At 30.7% G+C, this 13,069-nt stretch overlaps 1 protein-coding gene and 1 long non-coding RNA gene across 8 annotated transcripts in view; both read right to left on the bottom strand.

Moving 5' to 3' along the window:
• The window catches only part of LOC122576905 (phosphofurin acidic cluster sorting protein 2), a 156,660-nt gene that overhangs the window by 54,447 nt on the left and 89,144 nt on the right, over positions 1–13,069 (bottom strand). The window lies entirely within an intron of this gene.
• Positions 13–4,875, bottom strand: LOC122576911. Of its 2 annotated transcripts, XR_006319957.1 has the most exons (6): positions 2,722–4,875; positions 2,548–2,622; positions 1,765–2,448; positions 1,479–1,686; positions 1,163–1,323; positions 13–1,077 (listed from the first exon to the last, which is right to left on the bottom strand). It is a non-coding gene; the product is annotated as an uncharacterized LOC122576911 (long non-coding RNA). The 2 variants fall into 2 exon arrangements; XR_006319956.1 differs by lacking the exon at positions 13–1,077 and having other exon boundaries at positions 1,162–1,323.

Consider the following 13,069-nt stretch of genomic DNA (forward strand, 5'->3'; position numbering starts at 1 on the left):
CCTCCCTAAAACTCTACATCCTTACAAACAATTATCTTCCAATATTTTCCGACTCTTGTCATAAACATCTGGACCTTGACTTCGTCATTGCATTCACAAAGACATTTGCCAGCCAGCTTTCTCTTTTCTATTCAAATTAATTTATTACTAAAAACGAGAAGGCTAAAAAGACCAGATGTAGAGTTTTCTTTAAAAAGTGATGACCGTCAACATTTTCTATTATTTTATCGAATCATTGAATTATATGAATCATATGATCCATTTTGTTCTAAAGCAATATATATATATAATATAATATAATTATTAATATAAAACAAAAAATATCGCGCATCTATTACTTCCTTACAAAAACGAAAGAAACTTCCGGCGCAACTTGACGTGATAAATAACAGTCATACTCTATGCTATAACAAGAAACATGTATCATGCGTCTTACTGTAGCTCATACCGTAGCTACATTCGCATATTTAGCATTCCATTATTCCAACCAGGGTATACGGATCTTGCTCAAGGCCATCTACACGTTGGCATCCTCCCTCGAGTGTCGGCAAATCTATGCCAAAATATCGCCTAAAAGGAACTCGCGTAACTACAAAGCTGGCGCCGTTTTGTCGTCCTCTTCTATCGACAGAAATACACCAAACGCTAGTATTAGGTTGCGCAATATGCTAATTTAACTTTCAGCTTCTCAACTTTAACGTTGCCTGGCTTCAACAGATTTCCTCTGTGACACCTCTGTCGTAACAAAATTTTACGATCCTCTCGATCATTGTACACGATTGGACAATTGCACATGCTCGTTGCTTCTCCTTGCAACCTCTTCCTCGTCCTCTGCTGTTTTCTTCCTTCGTTTCACAAATGGCCCGATCGTTCAAGACAAGAAAACGTTCAAATTCAACAATTTCTTTCATCTTGATTTTTATCAATTTTCAACGTTAACAATCTTATCGAAACGTTACGTTATCGTATGACGTCGTTCATTGTTGATATCGACGTTGAACGCGAAGAAATGTTACAGTTGAATATTGCGGTTGAACGATAAAATGAATTGTAATGCAAAGGAAGAAATGTAGTTTGCTGAACGTAATGCAAAGCAACAAGAAAATGTAATTCGTTGAACGTAAATATTCGTAGAATCTTGAAGTTCTTCGAAAGTAGTTACCTTGTCCAATTGTATGAACCAATTGTATCGTAAGTTTCACAAACATAGTAACGAGAGCGTTGGACACGAATTTTTTAAACTGGCAGTGGAAAACAATGGACGTCGGATGCCGTTTGATACTCGCAATTAAGGCGGATTTTAATAGTTTGAATGTTTCGAATCTGTACAAGAGAAGGATAACTGATATAATTTTCATTTAAAATTTCAGTTAATATAATTAAAACATGCATTTCCATTTGAAAGTATAATGCAGTTGTTGATTGCATATGCATCATTGCACTTAAAAAAAAAAAAGAAAGAAAAAACGTGGTCTCACGGATGTAGTACTCTTTGAATGATTCATCTTCCTTGAATATTTTTCTGTAACTGCACTGGTAACGGAGTTAGAACACGAAACAGTTGTGTGGATCGTCCTGTGCAGATTCAGACGATGCGGCAAACTTCGCTCTAAGTCTAATTATAAAATTAGCGTAATATTATGTAAATAATATTACATCGTATTTCCTTATGGAAATGAAAAATGTCTAGTAAAAGAAAGAAAAACAAAGCTCGGTTATATGTTCCACTGTAAACCTCAATTTTTTTTGAACTTATGTACTCACTTTTTTGACATCCTGTATATTGTAATTGAACTATGGTAGCATATCATGTAAAGAATATTGTATTGTATTTCTTTATGGAAATTAGAATTGCCTAACAAAAGAAAGAAAATTAAAGCTTGGCTAAATCCACTGTAAACATTCTCAATTCTTTTTAAACTCATGTGCTCACTTCTTTGACATCCTGTATATCATACATGAATTATATGTCAGTATATACAGTATAGGGTAGTCAGTATATGTAAATATATGCTACAAAGAATATTAGACTGCACTTCCTTATGGAAATGAGAATTGCATAATAAAAGAAAAGTTATCTAATAAAAAATAAAGTTTGTTTATATTTTTCACTGTAAACGTTTTCAATTCTTTCTAAACTAATGTGCTCACGTTCCTGACATCTTGTATATTGTACATGAACTATGGTAGCGTATCATACAAAGAATATTATATTACATTTCAATTCTTTTCAAACTTATGTTCTCACTTTTTTGACATCCTGTATATTATACATGAACTATGGTAGTGTATTATGTAAAGAATATTATATTGTACTTCCTTATAGAAAGAAAAATTGTCTAATAAAAAATAAAGTTTGATTAAATGTTCTACTGTAAACCTTCTCAATTCTTCTTAACCTTACATGCTCTCATTCTGTATATTGTACATGAACTATGGTAGCATATCCTACAAAGAATATTACATTATATTTCCTTATGGAAATTAGAATTGCCTAATAAAAGAAAAATTGTCTAATAAAAAATAAAGTTTGATTAAATGTTCTACCGTAAACCTTCTCAATTCTTCTTAACCTTACATGCTCTTATTCTGTGTATTGTACATGAACTATGGTAGCATATCCTACAAAGAATATTACATTATATTTCCTTATGGAAATTAGAATTGCCTAATAAAAGAAAAGTTATCTAATAAAAAATAAAGTTTGATTAAATGTTCTACCATAAACCTTCTCAATTCTTCTTATCCTTACATGTTCTCATTCTGTATATTGTACATGAACTATGGTAGCATATCCTACAAAGAATATTACATTATATTTCCTTATGGAAATTAAAATTGCCTAATAAAAGGAAGAAAAATAAAGCTCGGTTAAATGTTTCACTGTAAACTTTCTCAATTCCTTCCAAACTAATGTGCTCACGCTTTAGACATCTTGTATATTGTACACGACAGTGGCAGCCTCTAGCTATACGGATACAAAACTACTTGCACGTAGATTTCATATTCGATTGAACAAGAGGCTGGCAACCCTCGGAACACAGTTAACCGGCCATCTTCCTCTTTCATTAGTTTCGGACCAGCATTCCTTTGTTCTTTCATGCTGGCGTGAGTGGCGTGTAACGTGCAACCCACTCGTTAAAACACATAATCGTAAGGAAGGATGCAACGCGTGCTTTAATCCTGGAATTCATGTTTCCCGCGTGAACGTCGTAAGTAATTCTGCGAATATGAAATTAATTCGTGCCGCGTACACGAATTATCGGCGACTCTCCTTTAACGTGAAACCGCAACCGTGTAAATTGCCGTAAGAGGCCGCCAGTGGAACGGAAGTTCGCATGCAGCCGACTCGATGCATGTTATTTGCTATTCACCGCAGCGCGCCGACTAAAAAAGAAAGAGAGAAATAAAAGAGGAAAATAAACGCCTGTCACAGTGACATACATTCGATTGGTTGCCGATTAACTCGGTTAACTTTGCCGTGCTGCCAGCGATCGTCCACTTATCCACCTGGCTAATTAGGTGTATGCACGTGCATATGCTTTCAACATGGAGAAATTATACTTCTCTTTCCTTCTTTCTTAGCTCTAACCAGACACGCTGTCTAACTAATTAGAAAATGATACTTAGCTTTGTCATCGTATTTTTCCTCGCAATAAATTACGATTTCCTTCAGTTTTTTTTTCTTTTTTTTTTTGTTTCTTCTCTATCGACACACTCGGTATAATTAATTAGAAAACGATAATTTATTTTGTCATCGTCTGTTTTTTTTACGACAAATTATAATTTCCTTCGCTCTTTCTCTTGCGTATCAAGATATAACGCGATATAAGTATATCATTAGCAAATAAATACCATTTTTATTCACCGTGTGTCACATAAATAATTGAACGCCATGATCAATTTGTAACGTTGCGAGAATATTATTAAAATATACCTGGGGCGCATTTTACACGGTGCTTTTTTTCACTTTTACACGGATTTTTTTCCACGGTTCATTCACTTTTACACGCTTTTTTAAACACCTGTTAAGGTAGCTTCAGGCACCTTTGTGTGAAAGTTAATGGTGCAAGTTAATTACAACGAAAAAGACCATTCATTCTGCGCAAGTTTAACCGAACAAGGAATACAACCGGCTAATAAACTCGAACATTATTTCGCTGTGAACAGCGTTCGACGTTCTGCGCGATTTTCAAGGCACTTGGTAACTTGCCTGGCTCGTTGTAAAGGATTGTTCGAATAAAAAGCAAAGCGATCAGACGAAGTGCGACGATGAAGGAAATGAGGATTTTTGAAAAGAAATTTTTTTTTCATTTTCCTTGACACGTTACCCTTAGCTTCGTGTGTTTTATCGAATGGAATGTTATCATTGAATTCGAATAATCATCGATGTTAAATTGCTTTCTATATTATTTGCCTTAGGTCGATGCAAATTTTATATTTTTCTCGGGAAACAATTTTTTTTTACGTTTTTTTTTTTAAATTTATGTATCTACCTTGTAAGAAGAGCTGCACGTTATTTTGTATGACATTAATAAAATATTTCCTTTTTTAAAATACACCCGGTAGGTACGTATTATTTTATTATCATTAGACGTCAGTGTCTTTTAACTGGAAAAGCAGATACATGTTGGTGCTACTTCCGTTAAAGTAGCAATTAGAATCAGAAAGCAAAAATTGATGGCTTGAAACGATCCTCGTTAGAATAGATTATAAATTCCAATTACTTTCTTGCTATTGTGCCTTGACGATGACTTTACCGATGTGACCATCGTTCTTTAAGTATTATCCCTGCAATTAATCAAATCGGTATTCTGCTTAGCAGATTAAAAGACGCATTTTCTTCTCTGATCCATCAAACTAAGCATTCTGAAGGCAAACAATTTCCAACCAACGAAATACGTATGTCTCCACTACATTCGACGTTCATCCTTTTACTTTATATGTATGCTATATATATATATAATAATATAAATAATATATATTATATATAATATAGTAATACAAATAAATGTAATATAATACAACGTAATGTATATAATATATAAAAATATAAGTAGTATATATATGTATATATGATATACCTATATCGTGGAATATGTATATTGTTATATGCTGTAACTTGCTATATTAATATATATAGTATATATATTAATTTTATTAGTGTGTAACTTACTATATTAATATGTATATTAATTTTATTGGTATGCAACTTACTATATTAACATATATGTATATATATCAATTTTATTAGCATATAACCTACTATACTAATATTTATGTCATATATATTAATCTTATTAGTATGTAACTTGCTATATTAATATATATATCAATTTTATTGGTATGTAACTTACTATATTAATATGTATATTATATATACTACTTTTATTAGTATGTAACTTACTATATTAATGTGTATATTATATATATTACTTTTATTAGTGTGGAACTTACTATATTATTATGTAACGTACTATATTAATACGTATATTACATACATTAATTTTATTAGTATGTAATTTACTATATTTATGTGTATATTATATATCAATCTTATTAGTGTGCAGCTTACTATATTAATATATATATACCAATTTCATTAGCATGTAACTTACTATATTAATGTGTATATTATATATACATATATTACTTTTATTAGTATGTGAATTACTATGTAACTAATATATATTATTTATAATATATAATATTTATTATAATTAATATAGTTAGCTACTATAAGTTAATATATATAATATATACAATAGATATATATAGATATATATTAATATAGTATGTTATATGATATTATGTATGATATATATATATATAAATATATAGTAAGTTACTGTAAGTTAATGTATATAATATATATCAATATAGTAAGTTACAGTATATCACACAATATATATTCCACGAAATAGAATTGAAGAACAGCAACTATAAAGACTGAAATTAGCGTTGTGTGTTTCTTTTCATAATCCTCTGGTTAAATTGCATTCTATAATAAATAAAATAAATAAATAAAAATCTTCGAACAGTGTTACCTGTAGCTACTTCAACGACATAATTACGCATGCATCATAATTATTACGAAAAGATAACGAAATAATAACAATCTCGTTATTTCGTTCCGTTTCAATTAATTATCGATCGTTTAATATTAAAGTGCCACGTATCAGCGAATTTCTAATTTGTGTTCGTGCCTTTCAGCACAGTAACGTACGATCCAACGTGCTCCCCCGTATCACGACAAGGTGGATCTAAAATGTAACAACGAAATTACGTTGTCCATCGTTGTAACAACTTTAATCGCGACAAATTGCGTAGCATTTTGCAAAGTTAACAATTAAAATTAATAGAGCGTCATGTTTAATTACTCGCTACGACGCTTTTAATTTCACGAAAACTCACCGATACACAGATACGTTGAAACGCTAATTTTTATTTTTATTTAAACATCAACAATTCCAAATTAAAAATAATACTCGACACATAGTCTGTATTTTTATCCGAGTTAATTTTTATTCGAGTCGTCTGAATTTTTATTCAAACGCCATCCCTTCACACTGACAATTCCAAAACGAAAATTCTGGTTTCTCAATAGCAGATATATGAAAAAATTATTAAAGCGAGAATTTTTATTCCAATACCATCATTCTGCACTATTTGCACTAATAATTCCAAAACAAAAACAGTAATTACAGTAATAGGAATTAAAAACAATTAAATACTCAATTTCTAAAAAATGATATTAAAAATATGCCCAAATTCTCAATTTATACTCAAACACCATCTCTTCATATTAACAATTCGCTGCATTAATTGCATTAACAATAAACAAAGAACAATAGTTCAGATAGTAGCTTTTCAAAAATTATATACAGCATTTTCGAATTTTCCATGTTAAATCCTGAATTTTAATTCCAATACCATCATTTTGCATTAATAATTCCAGAATAAAAACAGTAATTACAATAACAGGAATTAAAAAACAATTAAATCCTCAATTTCTAAAAAATGATATTAAAAATACGAGCAAATTCTCAATTTATACTCAAACACCATCTCCTCACATTGACAATTAGTAATAAACAAAGAAGAACAGTTCAGATAGTTGCTTTTCAAAAATTACATACAGCACTTTCGAATTCTTCTTATCGAAATCATAATTTTCGTGATGTTATTTTTCAAACGAATTCTGTCGCAATTTTAGTCTGAGCGACGATAGAACTATCGACACGTGTTTGGGTAATCGTTGTTCTCGCCCCTCCCTTTCCCGTTTCACTCGTCATCGATGTATTCGATCGCGAAATATGTATATTTCGCCTAACGATCTCAGTGACCTCTGTGACGAGTCAATTCCGCCGAGAATTAATTAAAATCGGAGATTTCAATTTCACGTTCACATCTAATGCTCCTCGTTTATCCTTTTCACTTCGCCTTCCAGTGAAACGTAGTAGATTTACGTTTGATTACCACCTAACCTCAACCTCAACTTGCAAGAGCAAATTCATTAGAACGTAAATCTCGATTGGATATCTACGATCTTCGTACATTACGATCCGAACATGTTCGTGCACTTGTCTGTTTATTTTTCGACGGCGCGTCGATTATTCCCTTCTATTGTTGGCAACTAAGTGATTGCGGCTTTTGCCATTACCATCTAATGTCAAAATCCGCGATCACTTAGTTGCCAACCCAATAATTCGTCTTTTAATTTCATTACGCGATCTCGTTAAAATGTGATTAGATAAATGTGTATGTGTGTGTGTGTGAATATATTCCACACAAATCGAGTTATGAGCTTAGGTTAAAATGTGAAAACCGCTGTTCGAGATAAAATATCGTGCGTAAAGTGTAGCAACGATGCATCGTAAATTAAACGTTCTTTTAACGTAGAAGAGAAATTACCGCGATCGATTGGAACAGTGATATTTCACGCTGGCAAGCAAATTTGTAATTCGACGATTTCATACGAAGATAATAAGCTTTATTCGCCACTTTTACTTCACTCACACGTTTCAGTGACGTTCGTACGTTGCTGCTACAAATCGGTCAACGTAACCGAGCATCTACGAGCGCGTAACTGTGTACCGTATGCACATACATTGAATTTACGTGGTTTGTAAAACGAGCGAATAATAACTCGCATGAATAATTAATATTCGAAGATTAAATTACGTTGTTGGTAATGTGATCGGTGTAATCGAGTAATCTAAACGTGCAAATTAAAATCCTGATTTTATAATAATCTGAATGTAGACCAGGCGTTTGTTCGGCTTCATTTTCTCGCTAATATCGCGTTTATTCGATGCAAATTTCACCGTTAGATGGCAGGTCGCGTGTACACGAACGAGCGAATTTACCGATATAAAAAGTTTCTTGAAATTGAAGATCGTTTGCACTTGAGCTGCGATTTACGTGCGAACGTAAATCAGCCTTTGAGTCGTAACAATTGCAATCCTCTCGTGTTCGTAATTAATTAGCTGAGGTGTAAATTTATGCGAGCAAGAATCTTGATTAAACAAATCGGGCTTTGTGTAATGTTTCAATTTCTACACTTTGCTTTTCTCCTATTGCCGCTGGCTACCGCTTTATACCGGACTGTTGGTTGAAGCTTCTTGAAAGAATTTTAATTTCATTTCGTTTAAAGCTCACACCGAAATGGTGAAATTTAAATTACCACATTCCGCGAGAGGCAAAATTACTTTGCATACGAAACTGATTCAAATATTATCGAATTTTGTATCCTCGTTTGCTTTCCTTCTCCCTATTCTCATATGATATATGATATAATTATAATATGTAATATAATATATAATATAATTATATCAGAATTATTATATATTATAATATAATATGAAACATGATATAATTGTAATACGTTTTATATTATAGAACCTCGTATCTTCGTTTGCTTTCCTTCTTCCTATCGTCATATTATATATGATATAATTATATCAAAATTATTATATATTATAATATATCATATTATAATAGAACATAAAACATGATATAATTATAATATATAACATAATATATGATATAATTATATCAGAATTATTGTATATTATAATATATCATATTGCAATATATATAAAACATGATATAATTATATCAAAATTATTATACATTATAATATAATATATTATAATACAATATAAAACATGATATAATTATATCATAATTATTGTACATTATAATATGATATATTATAATACAATATGAAACATGATATAATTATATCATAATTATTATACATTATAATATAATATATTATAATACAATATAAAATATGATATAATTATATCAGAATTACTATATATTATAATATAATATATTATAATACAATATAAAACATGATATAATTATATCATAATTATTATACATTATAATATAATATATTATAATACAATCTAAAACCTGATATAATTATAATATATTTTATGTTATAGAATCTTGTATCCTCGTTTGCTTTCCTTCTTTATATTCTCATATAATATATGATATAATTATATCAGAATTATTATATATTATAATATAATATATTATAATACAATATAAAACATGATATAATTATATCATAATTATTATACATTACAATATAATATATTATAATACAATCTAAAACCTGATATAATTATAATATATTTTATGTTATAGAATCTTGTATCCTCGTTTGCTTTTCTTCTTTCTATTATCATATAATATATGATATAATTATAATATATTTTATATTATATTATACAATATAATTATTATATAATTATATCATATATTATTGCAATTATATATATTCAATTGAATTATTTCAATTTCTATTATATGGAATATTATTTCGCCTGATTGAGTTTCTTCGTCTTTTTAAAGAAAATTTCTCGATTAAATTTTGGATTAAAATTTCCATTAAAACGGAGGAGCATATTTTACAAAAATCTCCTCTAATTGTTGCAAATCTGTCTACCAGGTGTATCCAGAAAATAAGTTCCGATTGGCAACTACTAAGGAAAAGCAGAGATTTATTTGCAAGAGCTTTGATAATAAAATATTTAACGATAATGGTCACTGATAAGCCACGAAATTCTCCTATATATTATACAATAATTATACGCGGCAACAATGAAATTCTCTGATCGATAGTGGTTATCGATAACGAGAAATATTTCAATTCATTAAAATATTCATAATATTCATAATGGATAAAATCGGTGAAATTCCTATACTGCAATTTTTTAGTCGTTCTGGTTAGAACTGGTCAGGGTCGTTGGTTAAAAGCGAACAAATATCCGTAAACACGGTCTGATTGTTTCAAATCGGCATTTGTCACTGACCAACGAACAGAGAAATTCAACACGCACGTGCAAAATTGCGGTTGCAGCGTTGCAACGGTGGTATTTGTTAAACGAGACTTATTTCATGGACACGCCACGTGTACTTGAATACAAAGTTAAATTTTATCCTGATGGAAAGTCGTTAAGACGACTTTCCGTAACAAACTTTTATTCTGCTCGTTAAAACTGCACATCGACTTGCAAATGGCTGCAATAGACTTGCAAATTTTAGGCACTGATTTTAACAGTTTTGTTGGTTTTAACAAAAAATTTCCAGGATGTAATTTTTCATTGATATAGAAATAACGAAGCCCGTACCATGTAATTTTAAGTTTCGAATTCTTGCAAACATACATTTTCCTCGCTTATAAACTCACTGTTTGCTTCTTTTTGCAGTGTACAGTGCAGCACGAAAGAATTTTCAACAAAGTGCCAAATACGCTCGCGCTTAACGTTTTCAATGTCATCATACTTAACCCGATTATTAATATCTTTTTCATTCGTTATTTATAGCCACGGTACAGGTTATTTATAGCGCGGAAGGAAAGTTGTAACTGTAGCTTGCCACGTAACGCGTTAAGTAATTTTTGTATCTAGCTCTTTATTAACCTATTTTCATATATATTCATATATTCATATATTATATTCATACATTCATGATACATACTCTTATATTTATATTATATATATTCATATATTCATATGATATATTCATATATTCATATATTCATATGATATATTCATATATTCATATATTCATATGATATATTCCTATAGTCATATTATAAATTCATATGATATAATATTTATATATTCATATATTATATTCATACATTCATATTATATACTCTCATATTTATATAATATATATATATACATATATTCATATGATACAGTCATATAGTCATATTATATATTCATATAGTCATATTATATATTCATATATTCATGATATATTCATATACTTAAATATATATTCATAATATTTATATATTCATATACTCATATTATAAATTAATATGATATGATATTTATATATTTATATAGTCATATCATATATTCATATGATATAATATTTATATATTCATATAGTCATGTTATATATTCATGTATTCATATAACATATATACATTCATATGATATATTCATATATTCATGTTATATACTCTTATATTTATATTATATATGTACATATATTCATATAGTCATATTATATATTCATATGATATAATATTTATATATTCATATAGTCATATCATATATTCATGTATTCATATGATATATTCCTATATCCATATAATATATATATATATTCATATATTCATATATATAAATATATGCTTCATACATAGAATAGAATACATAGAATTTTTCATTAAATGTCTTTTGCAATCTTCTTTTTCAATTCATAACGTCCAACGAATACAAATACAATGAATCCCGCGAATAGATACAAACTACTCTCTAACATGCAATTTTGGAGTGTGTTAGTAATTCCATTACGCGGTCAAACGATTGAACGTGACAGTTGTTGTATTTCCAATTGCGTACTAATTATCCAATAAATATTTTCAATCCGATGGAAACGTAATATCCATAGGAAGCACAAGACCACAGAGTTTCGATAACTTTCCACTGTATACAATCACCGATGCAATTCCTTTCAACGGATACACCTTCTTGTTTCATCGAAAGTTCAATCTCCAACCGTTTCCACCATTTCCTTTATCAATCTTCCCCCTCTCATCCCCGTTTTCCTTTCTTCCCATCGTTCCACATTAAACAAGCTCGGATTGATTTTCGATTATTCGCAATCAACCAACCACCCCAACCTAACCCCACCTACCGTGTTTCCAAAGCACGTGGACTGAAACATGCAACCAGGTACAAGGTACGTGTCTTGCGCGACAGAAACAAAAATTGTGTCGCGGCAACGACAACAAAATCGCGACAAGTTTCTATGACACGCAACGAGGGACACGTGCGCGACGATGCACCTGCACGTTCATGACGCACAGCAAATGCATTGTACGAGACACGGTCGTTGCGGCGCAACAATACGATGATAAAAAATTATGAAGATGAAAAAATTCAGAAACAGTCCGAGGAATCGAACAATCGTTTACAATGAAGGAAACCCGAACGACGTGGAATTTTTGCAATTAGCGTGCTGCTTCTTTCTTTTCTTGCACGCTCAGACGCTTGAACGCTCTTCTACGAATTAGTAATCGGACACTTGAAATTCGCTCGCGGTCACTGGAAGGCCATCTGTCGTTGCGTAACGTAACCAGTACCAACGTCACCAATTACTTTTTCTCTCCACTTTCTTCTTTCGAAAAGAGTACCAAGTTAGGAAATTCGAGGGTCCACCGCCAGCAATTTGTCCATTTTGGACTATTTTTCCTATCGTTTTCGAGTTTGTAATGAGACTTCGTTCGTTCACTTACGTTTCGAAGAGACTCGATCGCATCAGGTTGCAGTTCGAGGCAGTCGACTGACATTTTGCGTGACCGATCTTTCGATGGCTTCCTCTGATTCTGCTTTTTTTTTGTACAGTTTAATTTATTAAAGTTGTTAAATAGATAGTACATTTATATTGTACGTGTGAGAGTGAGGGAGAGAAGAGCGAGCAGACACATGTATGTATCCCCTCCCTAGAGTGTATGTGAGCGTCGCAGGACGTTCAGGTCTCCGTTGAGACAAAGAAACGACTGGAAGAAAACAAACAAGCAAGC

Source organism: Bombus pyrosoma, linkage group LG17 (genome assembly GCF_014825855.1).
Source record: "Bombus pyrosoma isolate SC7728 linkage group LG17, ASM1482585v1, whole genome shotgun sequence".
Taxonomy (NCBI): domain Eukaryota; kingdom Metazoa; phylum Arthropoda; class Insecta; order Hymenoptera; family Apidae; genus Bombus; species Bombus pyrosoma.